General features: G+C 42.0%; 1 long non-coding RNA gene across 1 annotated transcript in view; it reads right to left on the reverse strand.

Annotated features, from left to right (window-relative positions):
• LOC135449614 (uncharacterized) overlaps positions 1 to 12935 on the reverse strand; it is a 55973-nt gene extending 43038 nt beyond the window's left edge. Inside the window, exon 1 of the long non-coding RNA XR_010440783.1 lies at positions 12839 to 12935. This is a non-coding gene — a long non-coding RNA (uncharacterized LOC135449614). The remainder of the gene's footprint in view (positions 1 to 12838) is intronic.
• Between the last annotated feature and the right edge of the window lie 314 nt (positions 12936 to 13249).

The raw sequence follows: 13249 nt of genomic DNA on the forward strand, positions 1-13249 counted from the left end.
CACTTCCCCCTAAGGCAGAACCCAATGGGAAGCTCTGCAGAGCACAACTTGCTGGTCCTGCAGCCCAGGCTGGGAGCCAGGCAGGGCAGGGAACACTGGTGCTGCTGGGAGGGCTGATGCCATCCCTCACGCACAGGAGGGGCTTTGTCCCACACTCACCAGCCCCTCCATCAGCCAAGGCCCTCTCTGAGCACTCAGCAGAGAGCTGGGCTGCAGAGAGGAACATGCTGCTCTGTCACAGCCCATCACCTCTGACACAGCAGAGCAGGTACCTGCCCTCCAGGCAGAGCCCACTTTGCTCATGTGGGCAGCCAGCCATGCTGTGTAACAGAGCCCAGGAGCAGCAGGGCATGTTCCTCTCCACTGATCTTTCCACTGTGATTGCACCAGGCTGCAAACCTGTATTCAGTTCACTCATGCCCAGACCCTGCTCCTGAGTGGCCTCCGGGTGCACTGGTTTGAGCTGGGGCTCAGTGCTGTCCTGAAAGTTTCAAAGGCTTATCTACAGCTAAGCCAAAGGTGCTGCATTACACCCTTGGTGCTCTTCTCCCCACACACAGGCAGCTGCTTATGTGCACAACTCCCCATCTTGAGCACCCACAAGTTCTTTTCTTTCAAAGCTCTTCGGCATCTTCCCTTTTCCCCTCCTTGGATTTTGACTAGTCCTGGCCTACTAGGCCATGTCTGACCAAAAGCATTTCCCAAGCGATTTCTCCTTTCTTGTCTTCATGCTTTCTGCAGTCCTTCCTGCTCAATTTTTTAGAGGCTCCATGCCTTCAGCTCAGCCTGTCCTAAGCTGCCATCAGCTCTTCTCATCCCTGCTCAATCTGAGTCACACCAGAAGCACAGACAGATCTTTTTTCATGGAGAACATTTCAGAGCAATGTCTTGCTCTTGTGGATCATTTAAAGTAAGCCATCAGCATTATTATCAGGCCAAAGTATTTTCCCTAGCCAATGAATGTCAAATCCTATCACAGCTGAGATCAAAGGCCATGCTTCTCCTCCCAGCCTTTCTACAGAATTGCTCCACTGCCATGACACCCCCTGCACATGGGAAGTGAGGGTCAGGATACCAAAATCAGAGCAGGCAAATAAGAGAGAACAGGTTTAACTCCACATCCACTTTCCCTGTGGGCTCAGCCTCACAAAGGAAACTAGAACTGGCAAAATGAAATGCTGGTATGGGAAACAGTGAAATAATAGAGCATGGGCCTAAGTTTACCATTGTGTGCTGCTGCTGGGCACAAACCAGAACAATGAGGGGGTCTTCAGCATCACCTTTCATGGAACTGCTCCTGATAGGAACCTTGAAATGTGATCCAAGTCAGTAACAATTGCTTGTTTAATTGATACACTTTGAAAGATATTGCTGTCCAAAAGCAGTGTAGAGGTTTCAGACACTGAGTTCATGGACTAATGGCATTTATGAGTTAATATTTAACTGACAACAAAAATCTTCTATATTGTTCATTCCTTTCTTATTTCCTGCATTTAACAGCCCATTTATTTATTCCCTGTTACTTTGTGTTTGCTAATAAATTTAAATAGCCTCCCAAGTGGACCTGGTAGTTTAATAAATTGTTCCCTATCTGCCCACATTCAGGGATGAATTCACAGCTTTAAAAGAAAAAAAAAAAAAAAGCTTAATTTCAACTTTGTATCTTGCAATTTCTTTTTCTGGCTGATGCTTTGCCACTTGGAAGACTCCCTTCCAGCTTAAACAACATGTTAAAACATTCTTCCTACTTTGGCCTGTGGTGCAGAGGCAAAATCCTACTCATTATTTGCTTTGAAAGACACAGAGCTCAAGCGTTGGTTTACATGCACACACACCACCCTCATTTTGGGCTTCCTTACTATTCCCTGTTGGGTTTTGTGGGTTAAGAATTTATGAGCCATGGACACTGCAGTTAAACATCCTGGCCACATGCAGCTTTGCACAAGGCATAAAATCTAATATTGAAAATCAAACAGCATTAGCACTGACAGCAAGTACAGACCAGTGACCCCAAAATGCCAAAGGCTTTCAGGTGATGTTAGAGCAGATGAAGCTCTCTGGCATTTAGAGAAAAATGGATGACTGAGTAGTCATTCAGCAAAACAACCAGCCAGGCAAAACAAAATAGAGGGTGGCTTTTGGCGCAGAAGGGGAACAAAATTTGTGTGGCTGCTCATCAGTGTTCCCTCTTCTGTATATACAGGACTGAGACACCAACAGTGTAACAGAGCCAGGCCAGTGTGCTTCTCTTGCACAGCAACGGGGATTTCATGGACAACCTACCAGGGAATATTAAAACAACAGCGTTGTAAAAAAGGAGATCAGTGTACTAGCCGAGGCAAACAACGAGTGTGTCTCACTGCTGCAATGCATTCCTCTGCCCAGAAACGCCATGTAAGTCAAGGATGGGTCCGGAGCATCCCGGGCAGCACCCGCTGCCGCCAGAACTGCAAACACCAGAGGGCACTCCCCGGCTGCAGAAGGAGCGCAGAGTGTGCCCGATAAGGCTTATCAGCAACAAATATCTCAGCAAATTTAACAAGTCAAGCATCTTTCTGGTAAGATTATTAAGAGGAGCAGATAGAAGAAAAAAATCCGAAGAGCTCACATTTTCTTTTAGTCTTTTATGTCTTCCAAGCTTGAGGGATTTTTGTTAAAATAAACTGTGGAATAGTAAGAGACAAGCACTTGCTAGAAGGACCAAAACACCAGCACTCCCACCCCACTGCCTCTGAGATGTCAAATCAATCACTAATGGGCTAAAGCTCATATAAAACAAACACTGTGGTACTGAGGACAGTCAGATTCCATCATGCTCAGGTGGGGAGGCTTGTTTCAGGCACAATCTGCTCAGCAAGTTCCTATCCCAGGCACCCCATCTCTTCTCCTGTAGCACCCTTATACTGAGGGACCTTTCCTGGAATATTATTTCCCTGACTCACCAACATTTCAAGACTTAACCTGTCACTGGAGCTGGATGTCCCACCTATACTCTGGGACAGAGGAAACAGACTGCAGTTTGTCAAGGCCCTTTTCTAGGGGGAATTTGGTCACTGACCTTGAAGCCTCTATAAGAGACTAAGGATTTACTTACAGGGGCCAGGAGCCATCCCTGAAAAACTGCAGACCCTGCAGTTATAGTTTTCTATACTGCTTTTGCATTGAGGAAAGCTCTCTGAAATTCTGCTTCTCCACCCCAAGTTTACGAAAGCATGTGAACAAGGACAGGGCTGACAGCAGAAGGGACCAAGCCAAAGAGCCAGAGATGCTGTTTCTTTTTGCAGACATTGGTATCAGTGACACAACGGGGGCTTTGAGAAGGTGGCCCAGAAGCTCAGGTTCAAAAAGATTGTCTCAGACTCCCATGGTAATTGGCTCTGAAAGCAGAACTCAGTAGGGAGGGAGACCTCCAGGAGCCAGGGTGAAAGCAGAAGAAAACCATGAAGAATCTGAAAGTAATGAGGTAAAATTCAAATTTGTTAGAAGCACCTAAGGAAAAAAAGGGCCAAACCTGGATCCACATTTTGCATCCAGCTCACATTTTTATAAGTTGTCTGCTATGGACAGGAAGCCTATTTGCCTGGACAGATTTGTCTGTAATGACATTCATTTTCAGAAGGGCTCTGCAGGAGCCTTGATAAGGGCTGCCAGTGAGATACATCAGTCCTGGCCCTTCCCACAGCATTTTCCAGGCACCAGCACCATGGCAGTAACTGATACCAGCAATCTTTTCATTCTCCTTCCAGCAGCAAGAAGATTACATTTGATTGAGCTTCACTACTGATTAATTTCTGTCTCCAGGGTTCTCTGCCAGCACACAAACCCACTAAGCCCCTAGTTCTCCTTTAGCCTGTGGCTCACAGGAGAGCCCAGCATGCACTGTTTTCTGCTCCAAGACTATCATCCTAAGGAAATACTCAATCTGAATCTCCTTTAGAGGCCTCTGAAAATAACCACACACAGTCCACTGTCAAGGTAATGTGCTGTTAGACCTGGATCTCACATCTGACATATCTGCTACATGAAAAAACACCACAAAACCCAAACAGGGCCTCAAAGCGAATTGCCAAAATCTAGCTGGCCTACTTTTCATTTTCCTCTGGGACATACAGTTCAGAAATCAGCCCAGCAACACCCAAAGTGGTACTAGCCAGCACAGCTAAGGTGGTACTAGTGTTAAGAAAAACTTCAGTTTTAAAGGTAGGAAACGCCAGTGCTGGGTCCCACACTTTTTGTCCTGGCAGGTGATGGTTTTAAAGAGATTAAATGCAGCTCCATTCTGAGCTTAGGGCATGATCTGTCTCACCCAAGGCTGCAAACACAACCAGAGAGTCAGAGCAGAACTGTTGCTATTGACTGCAGTGCTGACAAGTGCTCATCTCCTGAGGCTTCACCCACTGAACTCCCACAATCAGGGAGTTAATTCCTTCTTTCCTTTCTCCATTCCTGACACACAGAAAGTGATCCTAAGCATGAGCTACTTGGCTTAACAGTACCTCAGTGTCATGACTTGGGGCCAGGTTCATGACTCTTAAGCATTTGGAGTTGACAGCTACCCATGACTGGGGCTTATGAGCTGAGATCATGACAGATCATGAAAGCAAGAGCAGTTTGCTTACAGTGACAAACAGGAAGGATTAAGATGTTTCCTGTACATGGTGGAAAGCTTTAACTTGAATTCTTTGGCCTTTTTTCCTCTAGAAGAATCCCAGCCAAAGAGGGAGCCAGTATTAAGCACTACAGTCAGTGACAAGTGCCTTTGAGGACAAGAGCCATCCACCCACAGAAAAGGATTTTTTTTTCCTCCATCTACAACTCAGGGAAGGAAACACAATTTTGTTGTTTGGTTGGCCTGAAAAATAAAAAGAAAGTACTTCTATTCAGGCAGTTAGTTTCTTAGTGGGCCAAACCCTCTGCTTTTGTAACATGGTACAGTCCTCAAGGCCAGATTTTCAAAAACAGAGTGCCAGTTTCTCAGCTCAGACTGAGAACCCACAAATTGGCCAGACCATCAGCAGTGTTTTGCACATATTATCTCCTATTGGGACAAAATCTTTTCAAATCTGCCTGTAACTCAATGAAACCACAACAGTTACATCTGCAAACAATTTGGCCCACAATATTTTCCTCTCTAGTCATGCTTATGCAAAGGGAAAAAAATGCCACTTTCATAGTGACTACTTTATCCACGTTATTCACATGTAATAATGCCTAATAGCAGTAGCTTTCTTTTCTAGAATACCCAGGAGAAAGCAGAAAGGTGTTTTATTTTATTCCTCCCAAAAGAGAATTTCCACAAAGAAGCAGTAATTTCTAACTCCAAAATACAACTAATCCATAGCTAAGCAGAACAACTCACTTGGAAATGAAACTTCTCCAAAAGCAATATCACAACTCCACTCACGCAAATGGTTTTCATTTGCAAGGGTGGTTGTTCTTGAAGAAAGGACTCCACAATGGAATGGAAAGGTGATGCAGAACTCTAAGTCTGGTGCTAGAAAGGTCATTAGAGTAGAAATCTGCAGCTCACATTGTGTTGGGCACAGACAGTTCTGACTAGAATAACTGACAATTACATTATTCAATAGCCTTTTGAGTCTCAGAAATTGGCAGCAAACCTAATATTTCAGCTATTTGGATAAAACTGTTCCTTGTCTCTAGGGTATTGCTGTTTATTTGCCTCAACTCTATTAATTCCATCTAAACCAGGTATTCAGAAAATGTGTGATAGCAGAATTGATCAGTCAAAACATTCCGAACATTCTTTTCCAGAGGATTGTGAAATAGCTCATTTAAGTGTTCTTTTGCAACATCTTTTGGCTACACTGTCCCTCCCACCAGCTTCTTATAAGAATCATTGAATTACATCTATTATTGCCTCACTACAGTTTTTTTCTACTTGAGATAAATTATCACAGAGTATTCTCAAAACACCCACAAGGATTATTAAGTCCAACCCTTCAGTGAATGGCCCATACAGAGATGGAGCACACAGCCTGGCCATCATTAGCACCAGGTTCAAACCAACTGAGCTAAGTATTCATGTGCATTTGTACTTTATTTGGAGCAAGAAATTGCTACTTCATCCCTGACAGAACAGTTCCCCACCCACTCCAAGAAAAGAAAGTAAACTGTCATAGCAAGGCCCCCGGTAGAACTGTAAGCATGCTCACTTCTCACGCCTAGAACATATTTAAAGGTAGGCAAATGGAAATAAAAAGATAATGGAAAGACCGAATTTTCAAAGGAAAACTAGAACGTTACCTACAGCCTGCAGACAGGAAGGAGCCAGATCCCCCTGCCTTAAAGGTTACTTTAAGCAGGAAAAGACACTGGCCTTCTGCACCTTGCCTGCCTTGTGCTCCCTCCAGTCATCCACTACTATGGGGCTATGGAAAGGGTCACCATGAGGGGCACTGTTCACTTCTATCCCTACTGCATATCCCACAGCCAGAGAGGCATCTCTCCATGTCCTGGAAACTGCAGCATTGTGGCTAGAATGTAGAAAAAAAAATAAACACAAAGCTATATCGCAAATCTGAATGTTGGATTCCCAGTACAATAAGGGTGAACAGCATTTGGCTTTTAGGAAATTATGGGTTACTGTCAGAAGACAGCTTTGATTTAAACTCTAATTGGTTTGGTTCAGGCTTGTGTCCAAATCTTTTAAAAACCAGTTCAGTTAGAACAGTTAAAGGAAGTACTATAGGGTTTACTGCACTTTTTCCTTTAGCAGTGAAATGTTTTGACTGGAAGCAATTAGGGTCAGAAGGCTTTTTTTTATGACATGCATATTCAGGCCACAGCACTGATCCCAACGGGCCTAAGCGCAGCAATAAATGCGGTGGGCACCCATTGTTTATTCTCACTCCAGAGTAACTGGACAGTTTTACCATTAGGTGGCACCAGAGAATATTTGAACATTACCAGGAAGGACCATTGGAACTGGGATAGTCTTAATTAAACATAGTCCTCTTTGCTATGCACATGAGCTCTTTAATTACTTACTAGAAGTGATACACAGTTCATCAGAATGCAAGTTGCAGCTACAGTCATGATTTATTAGCAAGTGGCTTTTAATCATACATGAGAAGTATTTAACATGAAATTGCCATACAGTTGGATTTAACTGAGATGAACGGCTTTGTGGGGTTTTATTTGTCTTACTGAAAAGAAAAATATATTTCTGCCCAGACAATTCCAAATGTGGGCTGTTAAAAGAGACCCTTTCAAGAATCTCTGTGCATATCTGGTACAATTCCAGCAAGGTCTATGAATAATTTACTAGCTAATGAGCTCTCTTCTGTTTATGAAATAATACTCTTAAGAATAATAAGGCAGGACATAAGCAGTAGCCATATGTTTCTTCTCAAGTTCTAGCCAGACAAATGACCTGAAAATTGCTGTTGCAAGAACTTCTAAAGCATATGGCTAAGTACAGGGAATTTGTTAACTTCTTGTGTCAGATCCAAGAGTTTCTAATTATCAACAAAAGATGGCATACCAACCCAATTACTCCTGATATATTCCAGTCAAAGACAGATTCCAAGTAACCATAGCTGTGTGGGTGTATGTGGTTTGGAATAACAGGAATCACTGCAAATGTAGTGTAAATAAAAAAAGTAGACCCAGAGATCACATCCAGACAAATGTGTCCCAGTGTGCTGAATGTACTTTCAACAGGAAGCAGGAATTTTTAGGCATTCTACCAACGCTGATTCCGAGCCACCATAAACTATTAGAGGTACATTTACTTTCCAGCTCTACAGAAAACTCCAGCAACAGCTTATTTCATTTGTCAGAGAGGAAAGGAAATGTATCTTTCTTACATAACAAAACAAAAATATACCAAATAGTTAACAATTTTTTTAACTGTTAAATGCAGATTGCTTTTTAAGACAACATCCTGATCCAGCTGGATAAACACCAGGACACTGGTACATTATGCATATTGCTGATACATCTGACTAAGCAACTGAGTCCAGTGCCATGTTCTTACTCACAGGAATCCTTCCCCAAAGCCCTGGACACAATGTGTTTTCATACCATGCCTGAATCATAGAACCTCCAGCCATTCTACTTGACAGCAAGATGGAAAAGCAATGATATATTTACAACAATGGACCAGAACTCATAAAACCTCTAGGGGAAAAACATGAGGAACCCATTTGTACATTAAACAATATTTCATATTCATATTAAAATTTATTACATCATCTTAAGAGCCATATAAACTGTCAGGGATTATTCCCACTGTACTGGGTCAGTGTGTCAATCCAGGTCAGCAACAGCATATTCTTCACTAAGTTCAGAATGTCTCTGGGTTAATTTTTGTTTTAATCACACATCTTGCAAGGAAGGTGAAGGTCCACAGGTCATTTCATGCAGTGTTTATGCTTGAATTCAGCATGTTGAAAGTCACTGGTTAAGTCCTTTTTTATTTAGCTTCCAGTGACTGACTGTCCAAGGTTTATGTAAATAAACATACAAAATTCCAATTACCCATAGACAAGCCAATGGCTGGGATGCTTTCCTCCCCACAGCCCTGCAGGCACTTCTCAGACCTGGCTTCTCTTGGGTTGAGCTGCTCAGTCCAGAGCAGATTCCATTCCCTACACTGCAGAGCTCTAGCTTGCTCTAGGGGGAGCAAAGCCTGAGTAGAGGCTGCTGGAGAATCCCTAACAGGCCAGTAGCTGAGCAAAAAACCTGAAAGAAACCATGGCACTGGTGAAGAGAGTAAAAATTCTACAAAACCCCAGAAACACCTCCTCTTCCTCAGGATTTCTAGCCAGACTGGTCCATTCCAACAAAAGTAAGCAAAATCTGTGGAAAATGATCCCCAAATACTAAGAACAGACTAAACATTAAAGTAACTGCATGGGCAAAAGATGTGTAAGAGTCTAGAAATGCAATCTTTTCCTAATGGCTCAAGTTTCACTTGCATGGAAGTGAAAAGTCACCAATTAAACTAATCCTTCCTTTATTATACTGTTTTTAAGAGTAGTTCCTGAGCTATAAGTGTAAAAATAGGCTGTTTTTAAAAACACAACCCTGATCTAGTTAATGCAAAGAAAACAAGTGAAAATTCACATTTTGGACCTGCCTAAATTTCTACAACTACAGTAGAAAAAGATCCCAAAAAATGCAAAAAGTAATTCTGAAATTTGCTCTGTCCATGCTATCTGAGTGTACATGACTGATATATTTCCCCCAAACACAAGATAAAAACTAAACTGTTGTTCCTTATCACAGCAAATAATACCTGGCACTGTTCATAGGCATTTCCAATATTAACCCACCTGTAAACCAAAGAAAACATTTTCTCATAGCTCAGGAATCACAGTGCCACAGCAGCTCATTTCTAAGACCCAGGAATGCTGCCTGTGAAACTTAACCTAGGGTGAGCACATGGAAGCTTTTCAATGATTAGCTATTGTTTTATCAGCTCCATGAGAGAAAAAGATGAGTTTTCACCAGAATTGTAATAATACCTAACTGATAAAGCTGCCTCAAAACCAGAACAAATATAGAGAAAAATACTACAAACATAGAGAAAAATACTAACCAACAGTATTAGTAGCCAACAGGTTTTCCTAAATGTCCTTCTACAACTTTTTCCTACTAAAGTGTGGGAAAAGTGTTCAAATGCCTGTGCCCCCAATTAAAAAACCGACTTATAAGCAGGCAACAATCCACCTTCCAAAACCCTATTCCTCACTGCATGTTATGTTCCACTTGCCATGCTTTGTCTCTTTCAGGCTTGTGTATAATAGTCAAATACAAATTTTTATCTCCTTCTCAGGCATATTTTTGGGGATCATGCTTTCCTCCTGAAGTGCATTGTTTCACATGCCACAGCTGGAAGCAGCACTCCCTTCCAGCAGGAATTAAGCAGACACATGAATTCAGTCAATTAAGCCCATTGATTTGGGTGATTTTGTTTGTACACACAAAGCCAGGTTTAAGCACCACAGTGAACAATGCCTTTCTTTTCATCCCACACACTGTCCACAATCATCCAGCTATGCTAATATCAAGGTATGCATACACAGTCAGTCAGACTGAGCTACTTCACAACAGTTGTGGCCATAGAAAAATACTAATGAATATATTTATATAATAATATATAAATGTTATATATATAATATATATGAAAACAGAAATAAATATATGTGTCCACAGTTTTGTGGTATTAGCCAAACCCAGGTATCTGAATCCTGCCCTCCCTCACCTCCTGAGGCACAGGACATTGCAGGTGTGTTTCTTGACCACATCACTCTGCAGGGAGTTCAGGAAGTCTCTTCCCTACATCAGTGCTCAGCATCACTGCCATAGTCGTTCAACCACTGGGGGAGGATTGTCTGTTGTACAGCATTTTTTGATTTTTTTCAATACACAATGATTAAGTGCCTTTCATCTTCTCTCACCTCAAGCCCTGTATGCCCTTTGCCACTCCAGCACTTTGCAGTTTGTTACAGAAAATGGGTTCAGGAGAGGTACAAATCAGTTAAGGGAGCATCACTTGGAACACAGCACCTTTGCAGAATCCCTTGGGCTGCAATATTCTCAGTTACACCTCATAACTGAGAGCCCTCACCTCCCTGCTCCTACATCACTCTGCAAAAATCACAATGCTCTTCCCAAACTCCAGCAGCTCCTCAGGCATGATGGCTGTGTGGAAGAGCATTGCTCTTATCAGTTGAAATCCCTGCTGCACCTGTTTGGATTGATGTAGCTCAATGCTCTCAGCCAGTGCTTTTGCACTACATTCAAAAGATTTATTTTAAATGTCCCAACAGAGTCAGATAAGACACACTCAGCCCATTTCAGCATAAAATGCAAAACATTCTTAGAGCAAAATGTGCAAAACTCCCACAACTATTTAAGTTAATAATTAAAAGGCCTTCCCCTAGGGTTAACCAAGTCAAGTTAGTTATTCCTCTCATTTAAAGTGCATGTACTAGGACCAAAAAGGAAGACTGTTGGATGATTTTGCATTTCATCCATGCAGAGCTGTGCATTATAACCACATACAGAAACGCAATATGCTTTCAGAAAAGCACAATATTGCTCCATACCTTGGCATAGTGCAGCAAGCCACATACCTTGAAGCCATCCAAGCCTCTCAGATTGCTATAGAAGACATACCTGCATAGCTGAAACTGCCCTGGTGACTGCCCCAGCTTACACAGCATGGCATTCACACAGAATGTAGGCAAGCTGCATATATAGCAATGCATTTACAGCCTTACTTGCACTTCACACCTGATGGATAGACACCTTTGTACCTCACACCTATGGAGACTTGTGACTGGCAGTCCCAGACAGCCACTTCTCCAAACAATGCTTTAAAAAAGCAAATTTACTTTAATCCCAGTGTTGGTCCCAGCTTTGCAGGAAGACTAAACCGTAGCAAAAGGTTGCACTCTCCCTGTGTAAGTGCTACAGTAAATTACCACCCTTAAGTGACCATATTCTGAATAAAATCCATTCAGGACTGCGTGGTACCCTGTGCCCACTACCATCACCCTGTTATCACTTGACTGCATTTTTGGGGAAAAAAAGGGCTCTCAGTCAGGCAAGCCCTGCTATCTTGGCACACTGCTGAAGGCAACAACAATTATTCCAGAAAAACATCATTAAAATAAGTGCTTAACTTTAGAAATAAACACTACATTACAGCATAAGTATTTCAGATGATTCTAAAATGTAACAGAATCTTCTGAAATCTCAGGCTTTTCTTTGCTCTTTGTAGCCTATTCATGCATAGGATAGAGAACATTCCTACATAATTAATCTTGCTAAAAACACATTTAGAGGCACCCTCTATTTTTTTAAGGGCAGTATAAACATATGCCCAAAAAATAAACAAAGCACAGAATTTTTTTTATTATTTTTTTGGCAGCAACTCTTTAAAAATTAGCATACTAGCATTTTGAGACTCAGGTATTCATTAGGCAAACTGAAGCACACGCTTGATGCCATTATCAAAGAGCATCCACTACACTGAGATGTCTGGATCAAATATTTATCTGTTTCATGTCCAAAGGCATTTACTCCAACATATCTGTGTGAAAACATGCAAGAGCAAAATGTATTCCTACATGTCCACTGGAGTTCTTGGACATTTACAGTCACTGACCTGACAAAACACTATTACAGACTTGTTTTAGGAATGTTATTCAGTCCTTTCCGTGCTTCCTGTCTCTGCCTCTGTGGGCTAGTAAACTTGACTTGAACAGTTTGGTTACATTAACCTAGCTTTCCTTGCCATTACTATGATATTTTTCTTTCTTGTGAGTACTGTGAGTCATTTCCTTAAATCTTTGCTGGTTTGGCTGCAGCCTTCAGGATAGTAGGAACTGCCATTGCTCCTCTTCTACTCCTGGTTTTAATTGTGCTGCGTGCAGGAACCAATGCTCTATTAGAGTAGATTTATCTGTTTCATTGAAACAATTACATTTTTGCCTAATGCAAACCACTGAAGTTCAGTTATCATCATAAACTCCTCAAAGCCATATGAAGTTCCAGGTGTGGACAGTCTGAACCCAGTGTTTTGTGACTATTCTGATAAAACCCCTGCAGATGAGCAGCAAGACTTTATAAATATGGCCATACCACTGTATCCTATCATGACTTTATTTAAATAGAACAAAGTCTTTACACCTAATTATATAAAGTCTACCAATGCAGTTGTATGCTCAAATACTCCTCTGTATACTCCTAGGCCTTGGGTAGAGGAAAACACACAAAAATGAACAAGAAAACTCAATGGGTAAAACATCCATCCAGGGAGATTCTGTGGTTGTAACAAGAGGCAGGATAGAAAACCACCTACCTGTAACCCAGAATGAACATCCAACTCTCCAAGGCAGGGACAGAACAAGAGCCTAAGAGCCAGGGAAGATCAAACCAGGACTGAATTCTGGGCCAAGCTTAAATGGAGCTCCTGAGCCCATGGGTACAGGGTGTGGGTGGGATCCAGGCCAGGTGGGGCTGATCAGGCAATTAAAGCTTGTTAATTAAAACCCTGCCACTGCAGCAGAGGGGCTTCCCAGCCTTCAAGGATGAGTACCTGTGAGAAATAAAAACAGCCATGTTCTAAGTGCTAAATAAATCCAGGTGCTTTTTACAGACTAGTGACTCACCAAGTGCAAACAATTTTATAATAATGAAGCCGCATATTAAACCTCTATGAAAGAAACAAAGTAAAACAAGAAATCCTCCAATCCCATATTTTGTTCAGTTT

This window comes from Zonotrichia leucophrys, chromosome 6, assembly GCF_028769735.1.
Source record: "Zonotrichia leucophrys gambelii isolate GWCS_2022_RI chromosome 6, RI_Zleu_2.0, whole genome shotgun sequence".
NCBI classification, from domain to species: Eukaryota; Metazoa; Chordata; class Aves; order Passeriformes; family Passerellidae; genus Zonotrichia; species Zonotrichia leucophrys.